Here is a 13,827-nt window from a genome sequence, read left to right as displayed (position 1 = left end):
GTACACCTTGTTTTAGTTGCTCCTTTGATATTAATGATGATTATATACCCTTCAAAGTCAAACAAAATACTCATGTTTCTTTGAAAAAGGTAAAAAGAACAAAAGCAGTGCTTCTTGCTTAAGTTGATATTTTGATATTATTATGATTATTATGGATGATTACACACCCTTCAATGCTTAAGGGCCTGTTCGGTGCACCACTCCTAAAGTTTACATACGGCGCAATGCGGCGCATAGCTTGCTAATTGCTAGCAATGCTTGCTAATTGCCAGCAATGGTGCATGTCATCATTACATACTCTGATTACTTTCTACAGTGATGAAAACCTTCATATTTTTCTTTTCAATTTATGATTTGTCAACCTTAAAATCTTATGACCTGCTATTTGCTATTTCGTATTGCCTCACCTTGTCACCACCACTTCACATCATTTCAACGATGAGAGCAACTACTACTGCTTTCTTCTGGCTGCTTTTGTGTCTATGGTCTCGGATGCAAATTTGATAGGACAATGACTTATGTCGAAACACAAAATGGGTTGTCGATTTTTTGGGCCTGCTTTCGTATCTATGATTCCCCATTGTGCACATATGTTTTCATTGACAAGGTGTTTTTTTCTTTGTTTCTTTCAGTGCACCGCTCACAAAATATTCTCAACGCTGCCCATATTGGCAGCGTCCTCCACTTCATCGTGGTCTTCACCTCAAGCCAGGCACTACAACCATCGATCAAAACACGCTAAGCGTTCTACTAAGGTACGTCCAAATTTTTTCTGCTCTAACTCTCTTGTTTGTGATGACAAGAATTGATGTTTGTTGGTGTCTGTACTACGTTCATCATACTTATAATGTAAACATGGCAACAGATGTCCACAGAACATGCTAACTGGGATGACACCACCGTGAGGACCTTTTTGGAACTTGTGATAGAACAGAAAAACCTATTGCATTGGAACCAAAGAGGCCTCACAACCTTGGGGTGGGCAAATTTGTATCCAGCATTCGCAATGGTAGTGGGGTTGACGTACGATAAGAAACAGCTACAGAACAAGCTGAATGGGATGAAGTGAGCATATTTTACTTGGCGCGACCTTCAATCCCACACTGGCCTTGGCCGTGACCCACATACAGGCGGCGTCATAGTTGACCTCTCATTCTTTGAGGGTGGCAATGGGGTACTATTTCCACCTATTTGTTTTATAACCCCCGACTAACCTCTGATAGGGATGTTCCCATTCTATTCAATTCTAACCATTGGATCCATGGCACACATGTAGGAAAATAGCCAGTCTACTGTGGAACGGACCAAAATGCCCAAAGCCTTGACCTACTAATAATTCTATGGGGACACACTCCCCGTGATAGGGATACGTTGATCTCAACTGGTGGCCATCATCATGAGACGACACCCAACAATGACAACCATGATAGTCCACACGAGATATCATCGGACCCCTTCATTGTTAAGAGTGGTGGCCAGTCCTCCAAGAGAACCACTAGGGATTACTCTGTCAATAGCCCTCGCAGTAAGAAGAGTGCTTCCATTGATGAGTGCCTGAACGACATCACTAATCTCATTAAAGACCATAAGCTCTAGAAGGCTCATAAAAATAGGCAGGAAGAGGAGATGGACAAAGTGGTGAAGATTATGAAAGAAGATGGTGTGGATGAGACTGATGATGTTTATACTGAGGCTTTAATAATTTGCAAGGACACACTGGACCGTAGAAACTTCCACAGCATAGAAACAAAGAGGGCCGCCTCAAATTTCTAAAGATCTGCTGGGATGATAGGAGATCCAGATCCAAGTAGATGTTAACCGAAACAACCCTCCTACTATGGCAGTCTCTGTTGTTTATATTCCTACTATATTGATGTTTAGTTTTATCTTGTCGCTTAGAACATTTGTTAAAGTTCCCTCGTTGTAATGCGGCCTGTGTCCTGAACATTGTTTGCTGTTTTTTTTCAAGTACCCAAATAAATTTGTTGTGTGTGGTTATTTGGTTTGTCCAACAAACATTTCAGTTTTTCATGTTCAGGAAGAAGTAGTTGTTGCAGCCACCATGAAGTCGCAAGGTATGAAGCATTCTGTACATTTGTTTTCACATATGCAGCATATGTCCCTACCTTTCTTTTCTAGGCTATATTGTTACCTTTTAAAGATGGAGTCATTTATGCCATTTATCTTGTGTAGTCAGCTGAGGCAGTAGAGGAGAAAAACAGATGATGCCACTGTCTTCAGTTGTTTTAGATTGATATGTGCCTCAAATGTGAATAACTTTGCCATCTGTATAATATGAGTTCTGAATCATTAGCATTCTAGTTTGAAGTTGCATTAATGTTCAATGCCTGATAAATTTGGACTTAATCTTGGTTTTGTAGATGAACAACAGTGAGGAATCCGCTACCAGCGACAACTCAAGTGAAGGATCATTCATTTTTCCCTTGGCAGCTGTTGCTCTACTGCTTGCAAAGTACAAAGCCGCAATAGCCAATGAGGCTTCTATGGTGAACCCGGACCTCCCCTTCTAGAAGATCACCGGGCGGCAATGGATGGAAGTCAATCTACGAAACGAAAGGAAGTGCCTAGACATCTTACGTATGTCTTCTGAGAACTTGCTGCATTTGCATAACATTTTACTTGGGTTTGGCTTGAAGGGTACACGAGAGACAGGATCCCTAGAATGTTTAGGTATTTATTTGTGGACTTGTGTGCACAACCTGGCAACTAGAAGGAGCAGCGATAGATTCGAACGGTCTTTGGATATAGTTAGTAGAAAGATTAGTCATGTCGTCGAGGTTATGTGTAAGTGGGCACACTCTGTTCTTGTTCCAGCAGACAACAATTATGCTGGAGTGAATTGGAAACTTAGCTCATATGCACCATTCTTCGATGGATGCATCGGGGCTTTGGATGGCACACATGTCAAAGTTAGGGTGAACAAGGAGGCCAAAATTAACCATATAAATAGGAAAGGAGATGTAACTATGAATGTCTGTGCCATTGTCGATATGGATGGGCGCTTCACATATGTCGGTGTGGGGATGGCGGTTTCGGTGCATGACATGTCAGTTCTCAAAGAATGTTGGGAGGAACCAAACTTCCCGCATCCACCAACTGGTGAGTGAGTACTGCCAATGAATCATGTGTTACATTATTTCTGTAGCTTGTGCAGTCCATAAAACCTAATTGTGCAATTGGTTCACGTGTTACAAGCCGCTACTATCTGGTGGACGTGGACGCTGGTTACACACTAGAGTCAGGATACATGGGTCCTTTCAGAAATACAAGGTACCATCTGGATTATTTTAGGGGTGTACCTGTAGAGACTATGTCTCGACAGGAGAAATTTAACTTGACTCATTCTAGGCTACGCAATGTTGTAGAACGGACATTTGGGGTTCTAAAAAACCGATGGCAGATTCTTGATGGGGGTACCGTACTGCCATAGGACCAAGCAAAAGATGATTATAATTTCTTGCTTTGCACTCCACAATTACTTATTCATTAGGGAGCATGGATTAGGATCCGCAACCTACCCACCGTCTCCCTGGGTTCAGTTCAATGCTAGTAACAGTATGTCTGCGGTTAGGGAGTTCATATCTTTAGGACTGTGGGGACAATGATTGTGGAGAGGTGATGTACCCATTGATGGTTGGGTAAGTGGCTTTTGCATGGGAACTGCCTTCATGCTCATTCTTATGTGCCTAGAAAAGGGTACAAATTTTGTACAGATGCCACTTAGGTCATTTGGTACTGGAGGAGATTGGGTCTAAGGGGAGCAGCCGATGGCATGAAGGAGAAGGTTCAAGTTGGTATGTGCATTTTCATCATTTGGGCTTCATTTTCTCACTGTGTGAAGTACCTTAAAGGGTGTACAACTTGTGTATTGTTGTTCCACGTAAGCACCCAATTAGATGTAGATGACTGTTGTGATTTGCAAATAATTGTTTATGATCTGCTTTAATGGGAAATGCGTAGGAGAAGTCTGATTTTGTGACACTTCTTCTACCAGTTAATTAAGTGGCTTCTAGGGGCTGCAAGTTTTGTAAATGTGCCCACCACTAATTCTCTATCAAGGAGGTAAGAGCTATAGTTGTTTCACATGTATGGTGGAACTGCTACTAGTTTTGTAAATGCTCCACTAAATCCCAAGTACTAGTGTCAAGGAGGCAGACTTGTATGCTTCTGTTTGTGTAGTAGTGCTACATGTATGGTGCAACTGCTATAAGTTTTGTAAAGGCTCCACTAATTCCCTAGTAGCAGTGGTTGTAATGCAGTAGTAGTGGTTCGTAGGAGTTGAAAAGAATTGTTAGTATGAAGTGTTGTAATGGACTGAACTGCTGTAATTGCTTCTTAGTAGTTGGTATGAACGGTTAGTATGAACTGTTGTAATGGAATGCACTGTTGATTTGTATGAAATGGAAGGCTTGTAATATTGGGATCAGCTTGTGTGCAATTGGCGCTATTTTTTGAATGAATGCTGCTGTGCTGGCGCCATGTTTGAATGGTGCTTTGTTAATTCAAATTTGAATGTGGCTGAAAGCACATGAAGCTGGCTGCTTTTTCATGTACCAACTAGATTTCAGCAGCAGCCGTTTCTAGGCTGATAATACCAGACGGAGCCGAAATCAGGACCGGAGAATAAGCCTAATGCACCATCACTTGATATATATATATATACAGAGGTAAAAATAAAATGCTACAGTTATCGGTTCACACTGAAGAGTCAATACCCAGACAGTCACCATCTCTGTCGGAACATTTAGCACTGTACAACTACGGCCATTGATCAGAACAATGTTGTTGTAAAATCATTATCTGATGCCAAGGTAAAATCCAATTGCCAAGTATTAAAAGCCCCCACAGATGTAAAAATCAACTAGTGATCTCACCTGTTCAATTTTTTTTAAATCTATCTTTGCTCATCATGATAATGGACCGTTTATATCCAGGACTGCGACAGCGATGCAGTAAGGCCCCGATTAGGAGAGCTTCACTCCTTGATTGTGATTCCTAGGAGGGAGTAGTGTGGGGAGTTGATGAGAATTAATTTTTTGTTGATCTCCATCAGAATATAGCAGGGAGCATGGTGAAATAGATTTTTTTTTTTGCTCCTAGCTTCTAGTGTAAATGGAGAAGTGATTCTCTCCTGATCTCCACCTGAATCAGATTTGAGCGTTCGGCTGGTTGGAAGTGATTCTCTTCGGAGAAGCAGAAGCTGGAGCTATCCCAAATGGCCCCTTAGCTCCCACCTCCCAGTGTAAATGGAGAAGTGATTCTCTCATGATCCTCATCTAAATCAGTTGGCATTTTGAGCTCCGGTTGGGAGTGATTCTCTTCAGAGCTGGAGCTATCCTAAACGGTCCCCTTGGTCTAGTTAATCGGTGGGTCCGGTGGGTCCTCTTAGATTGTATGCTTCCGGGTGAGAAATGGTTAGGAGAGATTTTGACACTTTGTATCAACAACCTGATGTAATGCTCTTGAAATTTAATGATGGCCTTGTTCGCTTCTCTTATAATTTATACTTTTCAGCTTGTTTTTTTAGTCGGAACAATGTTTTTCTCACACAACAAATCAATCGGAACAGTGTTTCGACTTGTTTTTTCAGCGAAGCGAACATGCCGATATCTTCTTTCACAGAAAAGAAACATGATCATACAACACAATGCCCACATCAATACACTTGTTCCATGGAGGGGTGTGTGTGTGTGTGTGTGTGTGTGTATATATATATATATATATATATATATATATATATATATATATATATATATATATATATATATATGGAGAGTATATTTATTAGCCAGCTACAAAATAAGTTATTCAGTAGCCACCTTCATTTACGATAATTTTATATACTAATTTACGATAATGTCAATACATATTTACGATAGTTGGGTTATTATAATACATAGAGATATTTACCATAACGTTATTGTAAACCACTTAGTATGGAGTTACTATAATCTCGTAAATTAACATAGTAATTATCGTAACTCAAAGTGGCTACATAATAAGTTATTTTATAGCCAGCTACGTAGTAGTTCTATATATATATATGAAAATTAAATGAAGATATATTAATCATATTAAATCATATTTTTTGCGAAATTAAATGAAGATAATTTTTATATGAAAATTATAGATCTCGATGAGATCTACAATGAGATCTACAACTTTCTAGTTTTTAATTTTTTTATTTGAAGTCGTTAAGATGCTAAAAAAATTAATGACATATTTAGACTTAAGGGTATTTTCGATTTTTCACACCTGTAGTTTGACGACGTTAGAGCCCAAACTGACGGTAGTGGCATGGAGGGCACAAAAAAAAGTTAGAGCAGTAACGCTGAAGACCGCTAAACTTTTCTAGAGACTCACTGGCCGTTATGTTTTTTTTTAACAGCACACGGGGGATTCATCCAAAAATCAAGAGTGAATTCCTTGTGAGCCATTATAAAAGTTCTTAATTTTCTGTAAGCCACCAGAAAAATTACAATGTCATGTGAGCCATTGCTCCAATTTTTTTCACTCTTACATGCCACTACCGTTAGCTTATGGGAAGATGGTAGCTAACAGGATCTTGAAATATCCATTTTGCCCCTCTTACAGGTGGACCCCGCATGTCAGCCTGCTTCTTCACCACACACACCACTTTCCAGTCTCCGGCTCTCCCCTTCTTCTCTCCTTCATTCACTTCTCCTTCCCTTCCTATTTCTTAACTCCCCGAGCCCCCCAAAATCACGCACCCAGAGAGTGGAGAGCGGAGAGGAGGAGAGGCCGCGCCCCAAACCCAAACCATAGCCCACACATGACACGACGCCGATGGGGTGCGCGCAGGGCAAGTGCTGCCTACCGCGGCACACGAGGACGCGGCGACCACGGCGACGCCACGGTGCCCGTGTCCGGTCTGGTGCTGGAGTACGCTGCGCTTCGCAGTCTTCGACGGCCATGGCGCCACCGGTGCCGCCTGCGCCGGCTTCACGCGGGACGCGCTCTTGAGCCTCCTCGCGTCGCCCTCCCTCGCTGGCGCCGGCGCCGCCGACCTCGCCGCCGCGTCCCGCGCGGCCATGCTGGGCGCCAACGCCGAGATGCCCCTCTTGCTCTTCTCCATCCTCTCCAGCGTGTTGACGCCGCTGCAAGTCCAGGCGCAACAGCCCTATGGCAGCCAGATCGCGGACTGCACTAACCAGCACAACTCCTCCGACCTGCTCGGCTACTTCTGCGGCGCCGGCACGGGCCGTCGTGCCCGACCTTCCTCACCTTCACCGCGCGGGCGCCGCGCTCCAGCCTGGCCTCCATCGGGGCGCTCCTCGGCGCCGACCCCGCCACTGTCTTGGCGCCGCCCAACGAGCAGGCCGCCGCCGCTAGGGCAGATGAGGACGCGCCGCTCCCGATGGGACCCGGGTGCTGGTCCCGGCGACGTGCGCGTGCACGGCCACGCTAGGCGACGGGCGGTTCTACCAGCGAAACGCCAGCACGTACGTCGCGGCCCCCGGCGACACGCTGCTCATCATCGCCAACGACACGTTCCAGGGCCTGACGTCGTGCCAGGCGCTGGAGGCGCAGGCGCTCCGCGGCACGCCGCCGCAGAGCCTTCTCGCCGGCCAGCCCCTCACCCCCGTGCCGCTCCGCTGCGCGTGCCCGACCGCGGCGCAGGCCGCGGCGGGGGCCAGGTTCCTCGTCACCTACCTCGTCGACGTGTCCGACGAGCTCGCCGCCGTGGCCGCGCGGTTCGGGGTCGACGCCGCGACCGTCGCGGAGGCCAACCAGCTGCAGCCGCCGTTCACCATATTCCCATACACCACCCTGCTCATGCCCGTCGTCGCGCATCTGGACGCCGCCGCCGCCTCCCCAGCGGGCGGAGGAAGGAGGGCTGGAGCTCGCTCAAGGCGGCTAAGGTAGGCGGGCGGACGGGCAAGCGGCGCTAGCGAGGTTGTGAGGCGCATGCCTTAGAGAGAGTGGGGGAGTCTGAAAGATGAAGAAGGCTGATGTGCAGGGCCCACATGTAAGAGGGGCAAAATGGACATTATAAGCTCCTGTTAGCTGCCGTTGGTTGAAAAGGTAACGGTAATGGCAGGCAAGGGTCCAAAAATTTTGGAGCAGTGGCTCATGTGACATCGTAATTTTTTCAGTGGCCCATAAATTGAGAACTTTTATAATGACTCGCGGGGAATTCTCCCAAAATCAACCGACCCGCCCCTCCCGTCTTGCAATCCGCCGCTTCTTCCCGATCCGTTTCCTTCCGCGATGCCGACCGCGCCCAACGCTAGGCACCGCCGCCCCCTCCACTTGCTTGCTATGGCGTCTCCTCCTCTTCTCCTTGTGCAGCTGGCTATGGCGCTCCTCCCTCCGGCCTGGCGCGGCTGCGCCTCCACCTCCCTCTCCGTTTCCTCCTCCCTGGAACCTCGTCCTCCCTCCTCCAGTTTCTTCCTCACCAAATCTAACGGAGCTCCATGCACCTGATGTGTCCCAGCGCCCCCGCCGTCGCCCCGTTGTCCGCCTCTCGGAGCCCACTGCCGCCACGAGGTCCTTCAACTCCGGCGTCATGGGCTCCTACGCCCAGATCTAGGGGCCGGGGGGCGCAACAATGGGGCCATGGGGGCCACGGCGACCGGGGCAGAGAGAGGTGGTTCTGGCCAAGGACGGGGCCGGCTTCCAGGACGGCGGCGCCAACATCGGTGGACGGCGACGATAACGACGATGATTTCCTCTCTTCGGCGGGAGCAGCAACGGCAGGAAAGAGAAGGGTGAGAAAGGGAGCACGATTTCTTTATTTCTTCGGGCCGGGTTCCATTCAAGGGAGCGGGTCCTTTGTAGAATCGGCCTCGCAATGTATGGGAGCGGGTTCGATCATCGCATTTATTGCATAGGAGCGGCTTCGAACCGCACGCCGTGGATGCTCTTAGGGCACTAGCAGTGTATAGATCCCGGGGTGGTCCTTAGCTGGGCCCTATGAACGATTAGACGTCATCTGTTATGCTAGCAGCAATGTATAGGATCGGGGTTGGTTCTATACGTGCGCCTCATGTGCATAAGAAAAACAACCAATCCTCTTCTTCGTGAAGGTTTGGAGCCGGTTCGATATGAAGGAGCGGTTCCTCCATCGAATCGGGTTCACAGTGTATAGAAGCCAGGTCGATCTTCACATTTATTGCATCGGACCGGGATAGGAGCGCACACTGCGGACGCTCAAAGGGCACTAGCAGTGTATAGATCCAGGGGTGGTCCTTAGCTGGGCCCTATGAACGATTAGACGTCATCTGTTATGCTAGCAGCAATGTATAGGATCGGGGTTGGTTCTATACGTGCGCCTCATGTGCATAAGAAAAACAACCAATCCTCTTCTTCGTGAAGGTTTGGAGCCGGTTCGATATGAAGGAGCGGTTCCTCCATCGAATCGGGTTCACAGTGTATAGAAGCCAGGTCGATCTTTACATTTATTGCATCGGACCGGGATAGGAGCGCACACTGCGGACGCTCTTTGAACTCGCCGCCGGTTGCCATCCTGGTGGCGTGCGCCTCTGCTCTGTCTGATGGAGCGATGTATAGCATCATGTTTGCCCAGAAGACGGCGAGTACTTTCCACCTATCTTCGACGTCCTGAATCCTGTCGACGAGGTAGACAGCGATCCTTGCGCCCTCGGACAGAAAGCGGACCTCGCGCTTTGTGCAACCCGAACGCCCATCTCGTACAGCCACAACCTTCCGTCAGTGACCTTGCCTTTGGTGTCCTTGAGCTGGCGAAGCACAGCTTGCCTCACTTCCGTAGGCAAGGTGATGGAGCAAGTCATCAGTGAACTGTCCAGAGCCCTGAGCGATATCCATGATAGGAAGGACTTACCAGTGAGGGTGGTGGACTTCGTAAAGGATGAAGTACTGGCCGATGCTTCCTTTCCAGTACTTTGTGAGCGTGAAATGGCACAGGACCTTGAGGGGTACCTCCACCAATGCCCTATGCCATGAATCCTTTTGCACGTACTGGCACATCATCTTCACCTTTTGCCAATCCGAGAAGACGAGTGCGTGGAATTGGTATACTCAAGAAAGATGGACCAAATGAGTGAGAAAAAAGATCGAGATGGAAACCATGGACAAAGATGTTCTCTCTGCCTCTGGTAGGCCGGTACTTGAGGAGATCCTGGCAGAAGAGAGTAAATATGCTGGCTGCAAGGATCATAACATAGACAATAAAATCCGGAGCTTTGATTGATGGGTACCGAGCATAGAAGAAATCAAAGAGGAGAGTGGGGTACGTGCCCAGTGCCCACCCTGTTAGTCACCGTCTGTGTGCGCTTTGGGATTCGGAAAGGAGGCTATTGAATATCTGACTAATGGAGTCATTAGCTGACGTGTCATCTTAAGTGTAACTGGGGAACTCTGTACTTCCACGGGGAGCGTGTGCGCGTAGCAATTTTGGGTTAACGCCTCGAATGCTCTGACGCCTCACCTGATTTGGGACGGAGTAGCCCGGGCACGGCGGCGGGGGCGGCGTCGTTGGGTGCCGCGGCGGTGCGGAAGGGCAAGGCCGAGGCAGCTGCGGCGGCATCAGCTTCCTCCATTGGCCGTGGATCCAGCTCGGCGGCGTCCCTCTTCCCCATTGGCCGCGGCAGCGGCATCAGCTTCTTCGATGTCTGCAATTGGTGCGGCAGAATCGTCCCCAATCGATGGCAGGCGAGGGAACGCCGGCTTCAACAGCCATGGCAGAGGTTGCTCGATGACCACGCCTCCTTCTTGCTGGGATTCGGGCGATTGTAGTAGCCCAATGTCTCCTGCGTTTCGGCGTCAACCAAGCTTTGATCCAGCATGGTATAACACTTCGTCCTACTATATGCTGATTTACTATTGTTTTATGTAATGATTCATCAACTGCTGTAGACTGCAATGGCTTAAACAAATAATATTTTTCGGCTGTATCTTCAGATGTTGCCTCTGTTGTTTTTTTAGCTGATTCTTCAGTATGTATGTTGAAGTAGAAACATTGTTTCTCGGTGTAATATCAGCCTTTACTTTGCTGGAACTAAGAGTTTCAAGTTCTAAGATATCAGAGTTACAGGTAGCAGTAGATGAACTAAGAGTTTTCAGCTGGTTCTAAGTTATGCAATGACTGACAGTAGATAGTTGATTAAGTTAGTATTTGTTGTCAGTCAGTTCATCTACTCCTGTTCAGTAACTAAAATCCTTGCACTGTGTAGTAATGATGTATGGGTACTTTGCTACTGATGATTCTGGATGCTACTTGTTCTATGCTTCTGAATTTTTCTGCACTTGAGATGATGAAGATGCTTTTTCTGCCATTGCTCAAAGTAGTAGTGCTATTGTGAATCAATATAGCAGTTTAACATTAGCAGGTCCTGGATACCAGAAAAGGCAGTTAACTAGTTGTATGAAATGGCAGTTTTGCTTGTTTTCTAGTGAACTGAATGATGACAAGTGGTAGCTGTACTTGTGCATTTCACTTGCAGTGATCATCCCATATTTTTGTTCCCTGTACACATTTCTGGTCCCTGTAGATATTTTCTGAAATTTGAGTTAGTGCACTCATATGTACAACAATGTTGTGACTAGAGTTCGAACAAGTGACGGAGACACGGATGACTTCCCGATTAGGATAGGATTACATCAAGGGTCAGCTTTGAGCCCTTATTTGTTTGCTTTAGTGATGGATGAGGTCACAAGGGACATACAAGGGGACATCCCTTGGTGTATGCTTTTCGCGGACGATGTAGTGCTAGTTGATGAAAGCCGGACAGGAGTGAATCGGAAACTGGAGTTATGGCGGGAGACTTTGGGGTCCAAAGGTTTTAGACTCAGCAGAACTAAAACTGAGTATATGAGATGTGACTTCGGCACTACTACTCGGGAGGAGGAAGATGTTAGTTTGGAAGGTCAAGTAGTGCCTAGGAAGGATACCTTTCGATATTTAGGATCAATGCTACAGAGGGACGGGGATATTGATGAAGATGTTAGCCATAGAATCAAAGCAGGGTGGATGAAGTGGCGGCAAGCGTCTGGTGTCCTATGTGACAAAAGGGTACCACAGAAGCTAAAAGGCAAGTTTTATAGGACGGCGATTAGACCTGCTATGTTGTATGGTGCAGAATGTTAGCCTACGAAAAGACGACATGTTCAACAGCTAAGTGTCGTGGAAATGCGTATGTTGCGTTGGATTTGCGGTCATACAAGAAGGGATCGAGTTCGGAACGATGATATACGTGAGAGATTAGGGGTTGCGCCAATTGAAGAAAAGCTTGTCCAACACCGGTTGAGATGGTTTGGACATATGCAACGGAGACCTCCAGATGCACCGGTGCGTAGTGGAATCTTAAGTCAGGATAGTAACGTGAAGAGAGGCAGAGGAAGACCGAAGTTGACTTGGGTAGAGGCAATAAAAGGAGACTTGAAAGGACGGAATATACCGAAAGACTTAGCCTTAGATAGGAGTGCTTAGAAGACAGCTATTCACGTGCTTAAACCTTGATTGCTTCTGATGGGTTTCAACTCTAGCCTACCCCAACTTGTTTGGGACTTAAAAGCTTAGTGCACTCATCAGGATGCTACCTGTTACCTGTTTTTGGTGCCTGTTACCTGTTACATGTGTATTCATTTTCTTGCTGAAGAATTTGGTAGATCCCTCTTAGTCTGTTACTGCACAGCACACTGTAGATCTAGCACCGGGCTATCTCGTAGTTGATCTCACCATATTGTGAGCTATTTTTCTGCAGGGCTATTTGTTACTGAAAACAGCAGGAGTCAACAATGTTACGCCGTCCATGGAGGAGGAAGAACAGTTTATTGAAAATAGCAGTCCTATTTTTGGTGAAAGAACAACAATGAGGCGGAAGTCGTCATCACCACACCACGCCCCCAAGACGACCCCCCTCCACAATGCTCGAAACTTGTGTGACCACAGTGGTCTTTAAGGAAATATCGCCCATTTGTTTCCTTGGTCTATGGGGTTGCCAATTTTGTGAAGAGTGTATGGGCAACCTCAAACTAATGCTGTGTATGGTTATTCAGTACTCTTAGAATTATTTGTAAGAAAACCCATGAATGCAACTTTGTTTGAGAACCTATTTAAATGTAGCCTTCATGCTATGGGTCTTTGTAGCAGTTGGTACACGTCTGCTAATGGACACGGCCTTGGTCGTATGGTTATGAAGTGTGCTCTGATTTGATCTAGGTAGCTATTCCAGAACAGCTACATGCATCACTGACCGTCAAACAATCTACATTACTTTCGCGGTGGGAGGCGAGATTGCACATTTGCTAGATTTCGTGATTTGTGTGGGGTCATATTTCAGGAATGGTTCAGGATAAGCTAATTGTGCGATATTATTACAAAATGCACAGGATAGCGCAACACATACTCTCTCCATACTAAAAAATAAAGTCGTTTTGGACAGCGACACGGTTTCCAAAGTATTGCTTTGACTCCTTGTTTTTATAAAAATATTTATCAAAAAGTGATATATGTATATTTTTATGAAAATATTTTTCAAGACAAATCTATTTATATGTTTTCACATTTCCAAACTCAACAACTTAAAAGTTATTCATAATTTATATTCCTAATGTTTGACCCAAATCTTATCCAAAACAACTTTATTTTTTAGTACGGAGGGAGTATATCATATTATCCCTAAGCATTTAGGTCCCACATAAACCTATTGACTGGCATTATTGCACACCTGCCAGATTTTAGTGAATTGATGCAGCATCTAAGTGAATTGATTAAGAAGCATGTGACAGCGCAAAGCACCCGATAAGACGACTCCCAGTCTATCTTTTGTATTTGACAGTGGGGTGGCAAGACTTATAATA

The sequence above is a fragment of the Miscanthus floridulus genome, chromosome 15, assembly GCF_019320115.1.
Source record: "Miscanthus floridulus cultivar M001 chromosome 15, ASM1932011v1, whole genome shotgun sequence".
Classification (NCBI taxonomy): Eukaryota; Viridiplantae; Streptophyta; class Magnoliopsida; order Poales; family Poaceae; genus Miscanthus; species Miscanthus floridulus.
This window is presented reverse-complemented; position numbering follows the sequence as displayed.